This window comes from Trachypithecus francoisi, unplaced genomic scaffold (assembly GCF_009764315.1).
Source record: "Trachypithecus francoisi isolate TF-2019V2 unplaced genomic scaffold, Tfra_2.0 Lachesis_group13, whole genome shotgun sequence".
Lineage (NCBI taxonomy): Eukaryota > Metazoa > Chordata > Mammalia > Primates > Cercopithecidae > Trachypithecus > Trachypithecus francoisi.
This window is the reverse complement of record NW_022681458.1, coordinates 24,725,962-24,741,304: the sequence shown is the minus strand read 5'-3', so window position 1 is coordinate 24,741,304 and position 15,343 is coordinate 24,725,962.

The window sequence follows — 15,343 nt, the reverse complement described above, 5'->3', positions numbered from 1 at the left end:
ATGAGCAGACTGGAGCCAGTGAGGAGAGGAAGCAGAGATGCCACAGGAGGGAGATCCTCAGGCCCTACAAGCCAGAGAGAGCAGCATGTTGGCTGGAGTTTTTGTTCTCTTAACCCCCAGAGGTATCTTGTGCCTTGTCCATTTCCCTAGAGTCCTCTGCAGCCTTTATCTGGGTTAGCCAGAGTGGATTTCCATTCCTTGCAAATCTAAGGGCATGAATGACAACAGTCAAGAAGAATAGCTAGAAAAGTGTTAGTATTGGATATTTCCAGATGGTGGCTCTTATTTCATTCCTAAGGATTATCATAGTTTCTAATTTTCCTACAAGGGACCCCTATAATGTGTTTAATATTTTAAGCTAACTAGATTAATTCATTTATTCATTCACTTAGCAAATAATTATTGGAGCTTCCTGCATGCAAAGCATTGATTTGGACCCTAAGGATGCCATGTACAAAATGTACTTAAATCCTTGCTCCCCTGGAGCTGATGATAAAGAAGATGGACAAGTAAAACATATGGGATGTAAAATGGCGATAAGAGTGATGGAGAAAATAAAACAGGAGAGGAGGATGGAATTGCCAGGTAAGGAGAAGGATTTTCATTTTAAATATGGTGACCAGGGAAGGCATCACTGAGAAGGTGAGATTTAAACCAAGTGTTGAAGGAGGCAGGGGGAACGAGTCACTTAGGTATCTGGAAGAAGGGTGGTTCAGGCAGAGAGGCCTGCAGATACAACGTGTGTGAGGCAGAGGTGTGCCAGGCAAGTTCCAAGAAAAGCAGGCGACCAGGGTATCTGGAGCAGAATGAGAGAGAGGGAGAGGACCAGAAGATAAGGTCAAAGATGTAGTTGGGGGAAGAAAAAAACAAAAGAAATTGAAAAGAAGAGAAAAGAAAAGAAAAAAAAAATAAAGATGTAGCTGGGAAAGGCCGGGTGTGGTAGCTCATGCCTGTAATCCCAGTACTTTGTGAGCCCAAGGTGGGTGGATCACCTGAGGTCAGGAGTTCAAGACCAGCCCGGGCAACACGGAGAAACCCCATCTCTACTAAAAATACAAAAATTAGCCAGGTATGATGGTATGCATCTATAGTCCCAGTTACTTGGGAGGCTGAAGCAGAAGAATCTCTTGAACCCAGGAGGCAGAGGTTGCAGTGAATCGAGATCACATCTCTATACTCCAGCCTGGGCAACAGAGTGAGACTTGGTCTCCAAAAAAAAAAAAAAAAATGCAGCTGGGGAAAGAAAGTGGGAAGGCCATGTACCGTTTGTGAGGAGTTTGATTTGATTTTTGGGCTAAGTATCTATTGGAATATAACAAAATTTAAAACACAGTGGCTTAAAACAACAGCAAACATTCATTACCTCACAGTTTCAGTGGCTTAGGAACTCTCATGAGGTTGTAATCAAGATGGTGGTCACGTACTGTATTCATCTGCAGGCTCTTGAACGGGGCTGGAGGACCCTCTTCCAAAGTGGCTCACACTCACAAGGCTGGCAAGTGGGTGCTGGCTGTTGACAGGAGGCTCTGTTCCTCACCACATGGCTGTCTCCATGGGGTCCTCATGACATGGGGAATAGCTTCCTCCCTTGTGAGTGATCCATGAGACAAAGTGGAAGCCTCCACTTTTTTATGACTCTACACATAATATTTCATAGTATTTTATTGCTTACACAGGTCAGCCTTATTCCGTGTGGAAGGAGACTAAACAAGAACGTGAATACCAAGCAGCAAACAACACTGGGGGCAGCTATCCTATTTAAATGAGAATTTCCAATATATCCAAAGACAGATGATTTGCCAAGTTCAACTGCATCCCCCTTTGTAGTGTTTATCTAAAAAACAAACAAATACAGGAATACAACAATTCTCAAATTTTGACTTCCAAAGGACCTAGTCTTAAGTAGTCCATCTTTCATCTGTAAATCATCTCCTGAAATATTATTTGCCTCCAGAGCGAAATAATCTTGCTAAAATTATTTAGTAATAAACAACAAGCACAAACTTTAGCTGTCTTGGACACAAATAAAGGGAATCTGGGGGAAAGATTTTGTGGTGTCTCACAGAAACCTTGGAAGGACTGGATTAGTAAGCCTCAACAAGGGCAGGAAACAGGGTGACTTTGGAGACCTCAGTTCCTGCAGGACAAGGCTCTTCTCTAGGAGTTGCCACCAATGTGACTCTGCTCCCACACCCCAGGCCCCCATCTCTCTTTTCAGAATGGCCAGATCTCTGTGCAAGAGCATCTGATGGGCTTCAATAGGGTCAGGGATGCTCCAGCCCCACACAGACCCATCACCTACAGACAGGGGAGTAAGTGACACAAACTCCACTACTAAGGTCCCCTTGATTATTGTATTAATGATGTTCCATGAGATGAGTGAGTCTTTGGGAGCTGAGTAGCCACCCCAAGAAATACTTCCTATAAAATGCAAAGATATATTGTACTCAGATGGTCACTACTGAAATTTTATTGTGAGCCTGATTTTTTGATATGAGTATATGCATGTTTGAATGTGTTTTTATGTAAAACCATTTCATTATTACTATGATCTGAATGTGTCCCCCAAAGTTGGTGTGTTGGAAACTTACTCCCCAAGGTAAAAGTGTTAGGAGGCATGGCCAGGTAAGAGGCGATTAGGTCAGAAGACCCTGCCCTCAAGAATGGATTAAAATCATGATTGCAGAAGTGGTTAGTTGTCTCCAGGGTGGGACAGTTATAAAAGTAAGTCCAGCCCCCTCTTGCTCTCTTGCTCTTTGGAGAGGTTTCTTACCACGTGATGCCCTCTGCCAGGTTATGACACAGCAAGAAGGCCCTCGCCAGATGCATCTCCTCCATGTTGGACTTCCCAGCCTCCAGATCCCTGAACCAGATAAATTTCGATGGTTTACAAATTACCTAGTCTGTGGTAATCTGTTACAGCAATACAAATGGACTAAGACAATTATCATATCTAACAAAACAAAAATCCTTTCTTATCATCAGGTATCCATTCAAATTCAAAATTTCCTGGTTGTGTCAAAGTAAGGTCTTTTTTAACATTTAATTTAGTTTGATTCACATTTCAATTTTTAGTCTAGCACAGGATCACCCAGTAGGGGGCATTTTGAAAAAGTGTGGAGAGTTTTTGGTTATCCCAATGATGGGTAAGGGGCTCTCTCCTGGCAAGTAGAGGCTGGAATCCTAGGCAGCTCAATCTTTTACTGTCTGTGAGACAATCTCACCATCTCATATATACTTATCCGATGCTCCATATAATTTTCAAATGTTCTACTAGGTATTTACAGAGTTGTTTATAACTTGTTTATAACTATCTGAGCTTTAAAAAGTAACTTAGTTTTATATGTAAACAGAGAGACTTTTTAAAAATGATTTTTAACATGCATGAAGTATATGCTAAGAATGAAACTACGCTGCAAATTAAGGGAAGGTTATAGTTTGTGTTGTTAAGTTCTTTACCAGAGTTGCTCACTCTTTTGGAAAATCACATCATTGACTGCCACACCACTCATGGTAATTGAGTCTCCAATATGCCTGTATTAGTTTTCACTCATAGCTGTCATAACTGTGGTGATTTTGCTTTTAGGAAATAGTGCCTGACTATCTTATTATGTATCCCAGCATAGTCCTCCCTGAGCTGTTGGCTTTTGAAATACACCCCTATGTGTGATTCCTTAGCTTCTTCCTACTCTAAGTGTTGCTCAGTCCTTCTCATCATGCCTGAACCAGATACTGTGGTCTCTAGCTGCCTTTCTCTTAGAATAATGTCCTAGCATCCAGGTTTGGTTGGGGATGGGGGCAAGGGGTGGGCATGAATTTCCTGAGCTCTTCTGACATTTGCAGGGAGGCAGCAAGGGAATACCTCTGTGGGTTACAACAGAGGGAGAGCCAGCTGGGCTTACAGGATGGAAACATGTAGTAGGCTCCCTCCAGCCATCACTGCCTCCGCTACTGCTGATGCCACCATCCATAACAAAGCTTCCAATTTGCAGGCTTCAGATTCAGCTACTGTTTCCTGAGTGCCTCCACTATACCAGCCATTGGGCCAGGCATCCAGAAGCCCTGAGGTAGACCTCATCATCCCTGTTTTATAGGAGAGGAAAACCAAGACTTGGCTTCTACAGTATAGAAAGGGTGTGGGAAAGTCCTCCTAGAACCCTTACCCTGCTTCCGGGAAGAGCTGGACGGTCCTTTCCAAGTCCAGGCACAAAGGAATCTCCTCTTTTTCCACTCTCTTTGTTACTTTATATGCCTGTGCAGGCTTGGTTGAGGAAGAAGGGGGGCCAGAAGGAAGTCTGGCCAGATGGCAGGGTAATAAATGACTCTGATTTAATAATTTGTTGCTTTCCTCTTAATTAAAAGGCTTTTCCCTAAATGATTTGCTGATCACACAAACAGCACACACTGGTTGGGCAAGGACTGGGGGCCCAGGGAAATCTAGACTGAGAGGAGAAGGCATTGGAATAAAGAGGTGGCAGATGGCAGAAGAAGCCCACCCTCCCTGTGCCAGGGTGGGCCCAGCTTCAGGAGCTCCCATCTCCTCAGGTCTGAAACAATTCAATCCAATGACAGAGCTTTGGGGAACTGGTTCTTTTGGGACTCAGCTTGTCTGGAAGCTGACTTTGCCAGGAGGTTTTTTAATTTCTGGGAAGAAGATATAAACTTTATTTTATCTAACATGTGGCTTTGCATTCAGTTTCCTCAAAGCCCCATGTGGCCTTGGGGGGTGATCAGGTAGCCTTTAGACCATTTTGCATATGAACTGTCACTTATACACTTGATCTACTGGGGTGGTGGTCACAAAGGGGGTCAGGGCACCCATTGTTCCAAGCAGCATCCTGTCAATATCTGCAGTTGCAAACAAATGACACTAAATAGTGTCAATTGATAAGCTCTCTATTGCTTCTTTACAACTGCAATTTGTAAGTTCCTGGGATTAAAATCTGCTTTCCAGCAATTATCACACAGAGGCATATTTTCAAAGCCTCACATGTAATTAGAACATGTTATTGATAAAGAGCTAGCTAAAGATTTAGACTTTGAGTCTGTTCATGAGGGATCGGTTTTGTTAATATTGATACTGTTTCCCCCCTTTAATGCAGTTAGGAGTTAGACTGATATGCCAAATTCAATCAAAATGCACATCTTATCCCCGCCAAGGGACTTCTGCCACTCTTTTACTTGTTCAGACTTGTAGAAAGGACCCCAGAGATCATGTCATATAGGAAAACATTCTGCCAATCTATAACTCTATGTTAAAGAATAAACTCTTTTACACATTATTTTGGTTAACCAGATTGTTCTCAGTATTTGTGCTTCTGTCAGATTGGATCATCCTTGCCATAACCACTGTCCTCCTATTATTGTTGGATTCCAAATTTCTACTTAATCAGTTCAGACACCACTTCATCCACTTAACCTTCCTGATTCTGTATTCCCTGTATCCCCATCATCAGAGCTCCTCACTAAACCCCCAAGGCCATTTATCTGTGATTGACTGATTTCTTTTTAGAGATGGAGTAGCACAATGTTTCCCAGGCTAGAGCACAGTGTCTATTCACAGGCATAATCACAGCCCACTAAGGCCTTGAATTCCTAGGCTCAAGTAACACTCTTGACTCAGTCTCCTAAGCAGCTGGGACTACAGGCACATACCACTGCACTGAGCTTATCCACAATTCCTTTTGTATTATATTTTTGACACCCACTTATTCTCTCTTCCCCTAGTCTTTAAGTTCCTTGAGACAAACTTTCTTTTTAGTGTTTGTATTTCATCTGTTGGCAAGAGTATCTTGCACACAAATCATAAAGACGAAGTTGAAGAGGTTTCTTACTTAGTTTCATCAGTCTGCTAGTATGTTATCAATGCCATACTAGTTTTATTATTGTAGCTTTGTAGTATATTTTAAACATTAATAATAGAATAATAACTTAAATTTATTGATCACTTAATGTATTCCAGGCAATGAGCTAAGTGCTTTACATTATCTCAGGTAATCCTAACAGAAGTCTATGGGATAGGTACAATTATTTCCATATTATAGATGGAAAAAACAAAATTTAAAGAGATGAATTTACTTCAAGACAAATGCAAAAAGTGCAGAACAGTGTACATAGCACACTGCCATTTATATGAAAGGGAAGGGAAGATAAATAAATGTTTTTACTTAAATGTGCGTAAAACATATCCAGAAAAATATGCAAGAAATTGATTATGTAATTGAAATACAACAATTATATCCATGACTATTATAAGTCAGTTAAAAATAAACAATCTTTTTAAAAAAGGAATGAATAGCATTGGCTGCCTGCTGGGAAGGGAATGGGATGTGGGTGATGGATGGAAGAAGAGCAGAATCAAGTTTTGGGTGCACTGAAGCTCATACAATTTGTGGGGAGCACTTTTACCAAAAAAAAATACAAAATTATAGATACAAAATTAGATACAGAGCCTTAGAAGGGATATATGCAAATAAGGATCCCTGATGCCATAGCTTATAAAGCATTACTTTTTAAATCAGCCCTCAGCAGGAAGGAGACATTCCACTGTATATACTTTTGTATGTATTAAATATATGGAGTTTTAATCATGTAAATGCATTGTCTGTTCAAAAAGATACAACTTTTAAAAAATTTATATTTTTTGTTTTGCCAGGCACAGTGGCTCACATTTGTAATACCCGCACTTTAGGAGCCTAAGGCCGGCAGATCACTTGAGGTCAGCAGTTCAAGACCAGCTTGGCCAACATGGTGAAAGCTCATCTCTACTAAAAACACAAAAAATAGCTGGGCATGGTGGCACATGCCTGTAAGCCTAGCTACTCAGGAAGCTGAGGCAGGAGAATCGCTTGAACCCAGGGGGCAGAGGTTGCAGTGAACCGAGATCATGCCATTGCACTCCAACCTGGGTGACACAGTGAGACTCTGTCTCAAATATAATAATAAGAATATTTTAAAAATCTAGTTCTCCAACTGACTGCATAAAGCAGGATTTTACATTTTTCAAAAAGTAAATAACTAAGCTTTCATTTTTCCAGAAGCAGAGGTGTCTATACCGATAGCAAGCTGGGGGGGTTGCTGAGGAGGAATTCCAGAGTTGCCTATTTTATGGAGGCGGGGTAGAGGGATGTGGGAATTTACTTTCATAATTCAGAAGTAGAGATTTGTATCAGAAGTCTAAAAGGCATATACTGTTACAACATGGAAAAATGGAAAAAATTAAAAATAAAAGGCATATACTGCACATGTATACACATAGGGATAAGAAAGAGACCCTGCTTTTTCAGAAACGTACAAGAGAAAATTAAAGTAAAAATTCAAATAATATTACACTAATTGTTAAAACGGAGCTGATTTCCTGGAAACCAGTGCTGAGGACCAAGGATGTGAGCAGATGGGATGCTAATGCTCTTTCCCAAATGGCTCTGACGGTCCGTGGTTTTCTATTATTGCATCTAGGAGTAGCAGGTCCCTTACTGTAAAGTATCTAGAAATTATTCAGGCTCTTAACCACTCAATTAGGGTAATTTATTCTTGCGACGAATGGGACCGTTCCTTCTCCCTGATTTAGTCTGGGTTGTGCCTCCATCGAATGCAGATGTAAATAATTCTGTTTGGGGCAGAAAGCCAGTCTTGTATCCTCACCACCCTGAGGTCTGAACCTGCAGCTTGTAGCCTAGCTCTGTGCAGGGGGATGATTGTAAGTCCTCCAGGAACACAAAATAGCTAGCAGCCCCTCCATTTATCTTTCCCCCATGGACAGAACAAATTAGCAGAGAATTTGGACAGAATTTGCAGAGAATTTGGACCGAACACTAAAAAGAATAATCTGACAATAAGAAATGTGAAATGCTGGAGAAAGGGAAGGAAGGAATTGCCTTTTGCCCAGATCCACAGGAATCCTACACTTTGGGTGGTTATTTTGGTGCCATCTTAGTTGCAGTAGAGACAGGATACAGGCCTCAAAGCTTACCTTTCCCCTACTCAGGAAATTCCTTAAGAACTGATTGGCCTTTTGTTTCTGTGTGTGCTATTTTATTTCAGTCAGGGGTAGATCCCTTTCTTTTTCTACTGAAGACCACTCAGCTAGAAGAGAGGAAGGCAATTGGTGTCCATATAAGAAAACATCAAATCAGCGTGAGGAAAGGCTAGAGGAGGGAAATACGAAATGTTTCATTCGTACCTTTTGAGAACTGAAAACCAGGAGCAATTTAACACATAGGCAAACTGGGTGAAATAAGCTTTAGCTCCATGCGATGGGCAGCTGGATGTGGGGTTAGAGGAGCACAGAAAAAAAAAGAGAGAGAGGGAAAGATAAAAAAGCAAATAGATGTGGCCAGGCGTGGTGGCTCACACCTGTAATCCCAGCACTTTGGGAGGTGGGTGGATCATGAGGTCAGGAGATCAAGACCATCCTGGCTAATACGGTGAAACCCCATCTCTACTAAAAATACAAAAAATTAACCAGGCTTGTTGGTGGGCGCCTGTAGTCCCAGCTACTCAGGAAACTGAGGCAGGAGAATGGTGTGAACCCAGGAGGCGCAGCTTGCAGTGAGCCAAGATGGTGCCACTGCACTCCAGCCTGGGCGACAGAGCGAGACTCCATCTAAAAAAAAGGGGGGGGGAATAGATGTAACTTACTATAATAAAATGAAAAAGAATGACACAAAGAGACAAAGTATACACATGTAGAATTAAGGAGTAGGCCGGGCATGGTGGTTCACGCCTGTAATCCCTGCACTTTCGGAGGCCCAGGCAGGCAGATCACTTCAGGCCAGCAGTTGGAGACCAGCCCGGTCAACATGGTGAAACCCTGTCTCTACTGACAACACAAAAATTAGCCGGGCATGGTGGCGAGTGCCTGTAATCCCAGCTACTTGGGAGGCTGAGGCAGGAGAATCGTTTGAAATCGGGAGGTGGAGATTACAGTGAGCCAAGATTGTACCATTGGACTCCAGCCTGGGTGACAGAGCAAGACTCTCTCTCAAAAAAAAAAAAAAAAAAATTAAGGCGTACAGAGGGTGCAAGTGAGACAGAGAGACAGCGGGACAGAGGGACACAGGCAGCCTATCTATTCGCCCCCTTGTGGTCCTCAGGGACATTGCAGTCAGCCAATGACTTCTAATCCAACCTTAACATTTCACATCTGTAGACAAAAATGCACTGTGAACACTTACGAAATTTCCAGTGTGGTGGATTCAATTATAGTAAGAGTAGACTACTGAGCAAAGGCTGATGGTATTCCACTTGATGGAGCTACAGAGTGGCCTGCTGGATAAGTAGAAGAAACTAGGATGCCTGAGATCAAGTTTGGGCTCCAGTGTTCTCTATATCCTTGCACAAGCTACTTGGCTTCCCTTTGCCTTCATTCCCCCTTAATAATCATGAAAGGACATAATTTTTCCAATCTATGTCTCTGTAAATAAGCTGCTTCATATGCAGGAATAAATGGTCCATAAGAAACTCCAACCCAATGTGATGGGTCACACCTGAAATCTCAGCAATTTGGGAGGCCAAGGCAGGAGGATCACTTGAGCTCAGGAGTTCAAGACCAGCCTGGGCAACATAGTGAGACCCCACCTCTACAAAAAATAATCTTAAAAATTAGCCGGGCTTGGTGGCATGTGCCTGTAATTTCAGATAGTCAAGAGGCTGAGGTGAAAGTATCCCTTGAGCTGAGAAGTTGAACGTTGCAGTGATTTATGATCATGTCACTGCATTCCAGCCTGGGGTGATAGCACAAGATCATGTCTCAAAAAAAGAAAAAAGAAAAAAGAAAGTTTAGTGTATGACCTCAATTTTCTTTCTTTCTTTCTTTTTTTTTTTTTTTTTTTGAGGGAGTCTCACTTTGTCACCCAGGCTGGAGTGCAGTGGCGTGATCTTGGCTCACTGCAACCTCCACTTCCTGAGTTCAAGCGATTCTCCTGCCTTGGCCTCCTGAGTAGCTGGGATTACAGGCATGTGCCACCATACTCAGCTAATTTTTTTTTTGTATTTTTAATAGAGATGCGGTTTTACCACGTCAGCCAGGCTGGTCTCAAATTCCTGACCTCAAGTGATCTGCCCCCCTCAGCCTCCTAAAGTGCTGGGATTACAGGAATAAGCCATCACACCTAGCCAAACTCAAATTTCCAAGCCAACTTGATGTCCATTGTGGCCAACAGGAGGCGAGCAGGGGAGTTCTGCACGTGCTGGACTCAGAGATTCAGGCTCCCTGAGATAGAGAGATGGTGCTGGAGCCACCTCCAAATAGCTTTCCAACCTGTCCATCCAGTTCCATCACCATCATCTCTTCCCCAAACTCCTGCAATGGCTTCCTAAGAGGTCCTCCTGTCCGCACTCTGCCCTCCTCTGGGGCTTTCTGCCCCAGAAAGCAAGAACCTTCCTGAGACACACAAGGTTACTCCACTCTGGTGTGCATCTTATTAGGGGCCTCCTGCTGCTCTCAGAACAAATTCCCAATGTCTTTGTGTGGTACTGCAGAACCTGGATGTTATCTGTCCTATTTCTCTCCTCAGCCCCATCTTGTGTCCTTTTTATCCTCTTGCACCTCCTCCAGCCAAGCCATCCTCGCTTCCACTTCTCAAATATGCCCAGCTCAGCTCTTCCTTGCCTGGGCTCAATGTTGCTTGCCCTTGTAGCTCACTCAGAACCCACGTCCCTCTGAGCTCCACATGGCTGCCTCCTCTCCTCCTTCAGGTCTGCCCTGGGGACACCTTTCCTGACCACTCTGAAATAGTTCCCTCTTAAGTGTCCAATTGGGCCCTCTGTTTAGGTCCCTCACAGCACTTATCATTTAGCTGATTTGTTTCTGTTGTGTGTGGGGGATCTGCCACCCTAACTAAACTGTAAGCTTTGTTTAAAAAGGGTGACGTCAGTATTGCAGCCCTGGTGCCTCTCTGCACACTGTGCGGCCCATAGTAGGTCCTTGAATTTTTGTTAAGTGAAAATAAGAATGAATGGACGAGGGCTGGGTGTGGTGGCTCACACATGTAATCCCTTTGGGGGATCACTTTGGGAGGCTTGGACGGGTGGATCACTTGAGGCCAGGAGTTCGAGACCAGCCTGGGCAATATGGCAAAAGCCCGTCTCTACTAAAAATACAAAAAGTAGCCGGGCATGCTGGTGCACAACTGTAATCCCAATTACTTGGGAGGCTGAGGTGGGCGGATCATCTGAGCCCGGGAGGCAGAATTTGCAGTCAGACAATGTCACACCACTGCACTACAACCTGAGTGACAGACTCAGCCCCTGTCTAAAAAAAAAAAAAAAGAGGAAAAAGAACGAATGGATGAATATGAATAATAAGTAGAATTTGCAATATTGAAGGAATAGAAAAAGTAACATTTCTTAAGTCTAAAAACACTTTAGCAGGGTGTCTAGATGGGTGCTTTTAGCAAAGGACGGACAAAGCCATCCCAGCAAAAAATGTGCCGGGTTTGAGAGAAAGGCTTGTGAAGTAATCACAGCCACCAAGACCAGTTAGAGAAATTAAGACACTAGGAGAACTCTCATACCAAGCCATGGAATGCATGGTGTAAAGAAATCACATGGAGATTCTGTCTTCATAAGACATTTAGAGTTGAGGGAGAAGGAGGGCTAGAGGGAGGCAGACAAGAGGAGGAAGAAAAACGGAACTGTCAGACTCCAAGCAATTAAGTCCATCAGAACGGAACAACCGCTAAGGAAGATGAATTTCTTGGCTTATAAACCTTTACATTACTCCTCTGTGCTTTGGATATGCAAATGTCTTTGCCAACTGGCAGCATTTGAGAGGGGAATAGTCTCCTTTTCCACCCAAAGTCTTGCATCTGCTCCTGAATCTCATCACAGCACTCTAGGTGTAATTAACCTGAGCGATGACATGCCCTAGGGGTGGCTGTCAAAAAGGCTCTCTCCAAAGGGCTGTCAAGCGCTCTCTGGGGAATCCTTGCTGAGGGAAGAGGGAAGCCCAGTACTTACATCACTAGCAGGTAAGCTCCAGAGAGAGGAACTTGAAGCTGCTTTAGGTGCCCAGACATACACTGTCAGGCAAGGGCAAGCATTTAATTAGTATCTAGAAAGAGCCCTACTAGGGGACCGAGGTGCCTCATTCCAGCCTGGCCTCTGCCTGGTCTGTGACATCAGGCATAGCTAACTTCTTGGGGCTTCCATTTCTTCAGCTCTAAAGAGAGATTAATGCTCTCTAAGGTCCTTTCTAAATCTCACTTTATGGGTTAAGAAAAGAAAATGAGATAGATTCTCTGGAAATGTATTCGTAGTGCTGCTATTACACTTTGAGGACCCCAGAGTACACAAGGTGGATAATTTAGAGTTATAGACTGGAAAGATTATGTCTTAGATGCAACTCTTGTCCTCAAGGGACCAAGAATCCAAGATAACCTAGAGATGATGTTGTGGAATCCTAAGAGACTTTGGTTGAACCTGAGAATGACAAATTCACATTATTTGGATCCTTTTGTAAATGTTGCCTTTTTGCACCTGTATTTTACACTAAACTTTCAGCTTATTGAGAGTTCAGCATATTTCAGGAAAGGATGAAAAGAAGGAAGGAAAAGGGAGGGAGGGAGGATAAAATTCCTTTGACTGGAGAGTTAGAAGTTGGGGTTCTTGGCCAGGCACAGTGGCTCACGCCTGTAATCCTAGCAATTTGGGAGGCTGAGGGGGGTGGATCACTTGATCCCAGGAGTTCAAGACCAGCCTGTCCAACATGGTGACACCCCGTCTCTACTAAAAGTACAAAATTTAGCTGAGCATGGTGGTTTGCATCTGTAGTCTCAGCTACTCAGGAGGCTGAGGTAGGAGAATTGCTTGAATCCAGGAGGCAGAAGTTGCAGTAAACCGAGATCGCGCCACTGCACTCCAGCCTGGGTGACAGAGCGAGACTCCGCCTCAAAAAAACAAAAAAAAAAAAAAAAAAAGAAGAAGTCGAGGTTCTTTGAATGCAAGCAACAGAGACTGACTTTGGTTAATTAGAGTCTCCCCACTCCAAAAATAAAAATAAAGAATTCACTGGAAGGCTAAAAGTAGTTCACAGAATAGCAAAATCAAGGCTCAGGAATAACAGGGGCAGGGTGACTCTCGAAGCTAGGTGAGAGGAACTAAGGAGCAGACTCCATTCAAAGCCACTGCTGGGCTATATCAGCTCAGTTGTCTTTTTCTCATTGTATCATATCCTTATAGATTAAGTTCCCAGAAGAAGGGGGTCTGGTGTTTTCCCTCATGTTTTGCATCCACTGCCTTCCCCGAGGGTGAGGCCCTCTGATGAATACTCTCCCAAGTCTGCATGAAGTTGGGGAGGGATGGTTACTCCAAAGAGAGATGGGAAATCGATGTTTCTTCCACCTGGGGAAGTAGCTTTGGCAAAAGCGAGGCATTCTTCTGGGGTGGCAGCAAGACCACCATTTGGCCGGGGACCCCGCTGGGGGCTGGCAATACTCTGCTTGCAGTGGGTTCTGGAGCCAGACTGCTTTCCTGGGAGAAAGGGTGTGTTTTTACAACACACAAAGGTGCTGCTATGGACTGAACTGTGTCCCCCTGAGATTCATATACTGAAGCCCTAACCCCTACGGTGACCATATTTGGAGACAACACCTGCAAGGAGGGAATGAAGGTTCAGTGAGGTTCTAAGGGCGAGGCTCTGATATGACAGGATCAGTGTCCTAAGAAGGGACACCAGAGGCGCCTGTGCTCTCTCCCTCTCCACTGCATGAGGACATAGAGAGGAGAGGAAGAGAGTCCTCACCAGAAACCAAATCGGCCTCGATCTTGGACTTTGCAGCCTCCAAAATTGTGAGAAGATAAATTTCTGTTGTTTAAGCCACCCAGTCTATGGTGGTGGTTTTTTGTTTTTTTTTTGTTTGTTTGTTTTTTTGTGTTTTTTTTTGTAGCCTAAGCAGACTAACACAGGTGCCATATGGACTGGCAGCCGATTTGGCCTCTATTCCCTCACCTATGAAACCAGATGGTCTCTAAAGCCCCTTCTAGCTTTAAAATGCAATGTGTCAATATATCCGTGAATCATCTATCAATGCATATTTGCTTGCTGCTCAACTAAGTCCTGAGCTACTGATAATAGGAGGCTGTCAAGTAAAATACAGTATGCCCAGTTACATTTGAATTTCAGATACGTTTAAATCCATTTTTAGTGTAAGTATATCCCACACAATATTTGGGACAAATATTTGAGACAGTTGTTAAATCTGGCTGTTCTAGTTATTTGTCTTCTGTTCTCCAAGTACTGTAAACTTTTGGAGGGAGAAAAACTGGACCATACTCATCTCTGGATTCCCTTACAGTGGTGTCTGCCAGCTTTTTGGATTTCACAGGCTAAACATTATTGGATTAAGTTTTGGAAGAAAAAACAACTTCTTATTTTGCCCAATAGAGGTATTTATGATAATCATCACTTTACTAAAGAAAAACCAGTTAAACTTTAAAACCTATTAAATAGACCCTCAGGATTTTATAATTAATTGTAAAAATTTAGTTTTACAACATATTCATTCCATTGTCCTTTTGTTTGCTTGTTTCTAAGGCAACCAGGTGACGCTTCCAACATTTTGGCACTGCTCAGTGCTTAGGTAACCAGTATTTGGGAGCTTCAGCTGTGCTGTGTTTGGTTGAAGGTCTTACATGACTTCTGGACATTTTTGCTTATCCTCTAAAAAGCTCAAGGTCAAATTGGAGCTTGAGTGCTACAACTGTCTTCTCCTCTCCTTTCACTCCTTGTTTCCTATGTTTTCTTCCAGGCCTTTAAACTTTTTTTTACTAAATGAATTTTCATTATAATCTACCTTAAGAACTAGCAAAATATAATTTTTTAAAAAGCTTTGCATACAATAAGACTTCAGTACACGATGCTATTGACGAAGCAAAAGATGTAACTATTGAGTGGCATCTAATTAGTTTACTTTCTGAAAATGATTATTCCCCCCAAATGCATTTTTTGTTGTTGTTGAGATGGAGTTTCACTCTTGTCGCCCAGGCTGAAGTGCAATGGCATGATCTCAGCTCACTGCAACCTTCGCCTCTGGGGTTCAAGAGATTCTCCTGCCTCAGCCTCCCAAGTAGCTGGAATTACAGGCATGTACCACCACACCTGGCTAATTTTTGTATTAGATGGGGTTTTGTAGAGTTGGGGTTTCACCATGTTGGCTAGGCTAGTCTCGAACTCTGGACCTCAGGTGATCCTGCCCACTTTGGCCTCCCAAAGTGCTGGGATTATAGGCATGAGCCACTACACCTGGCCTCAAATGCATATTTTAATTTCCTATTCTTAGAATTTTAGAATGTTAGAGCTAGAAAGGTAATTACATCTTCTAACTCAATTCCAGACTTACTG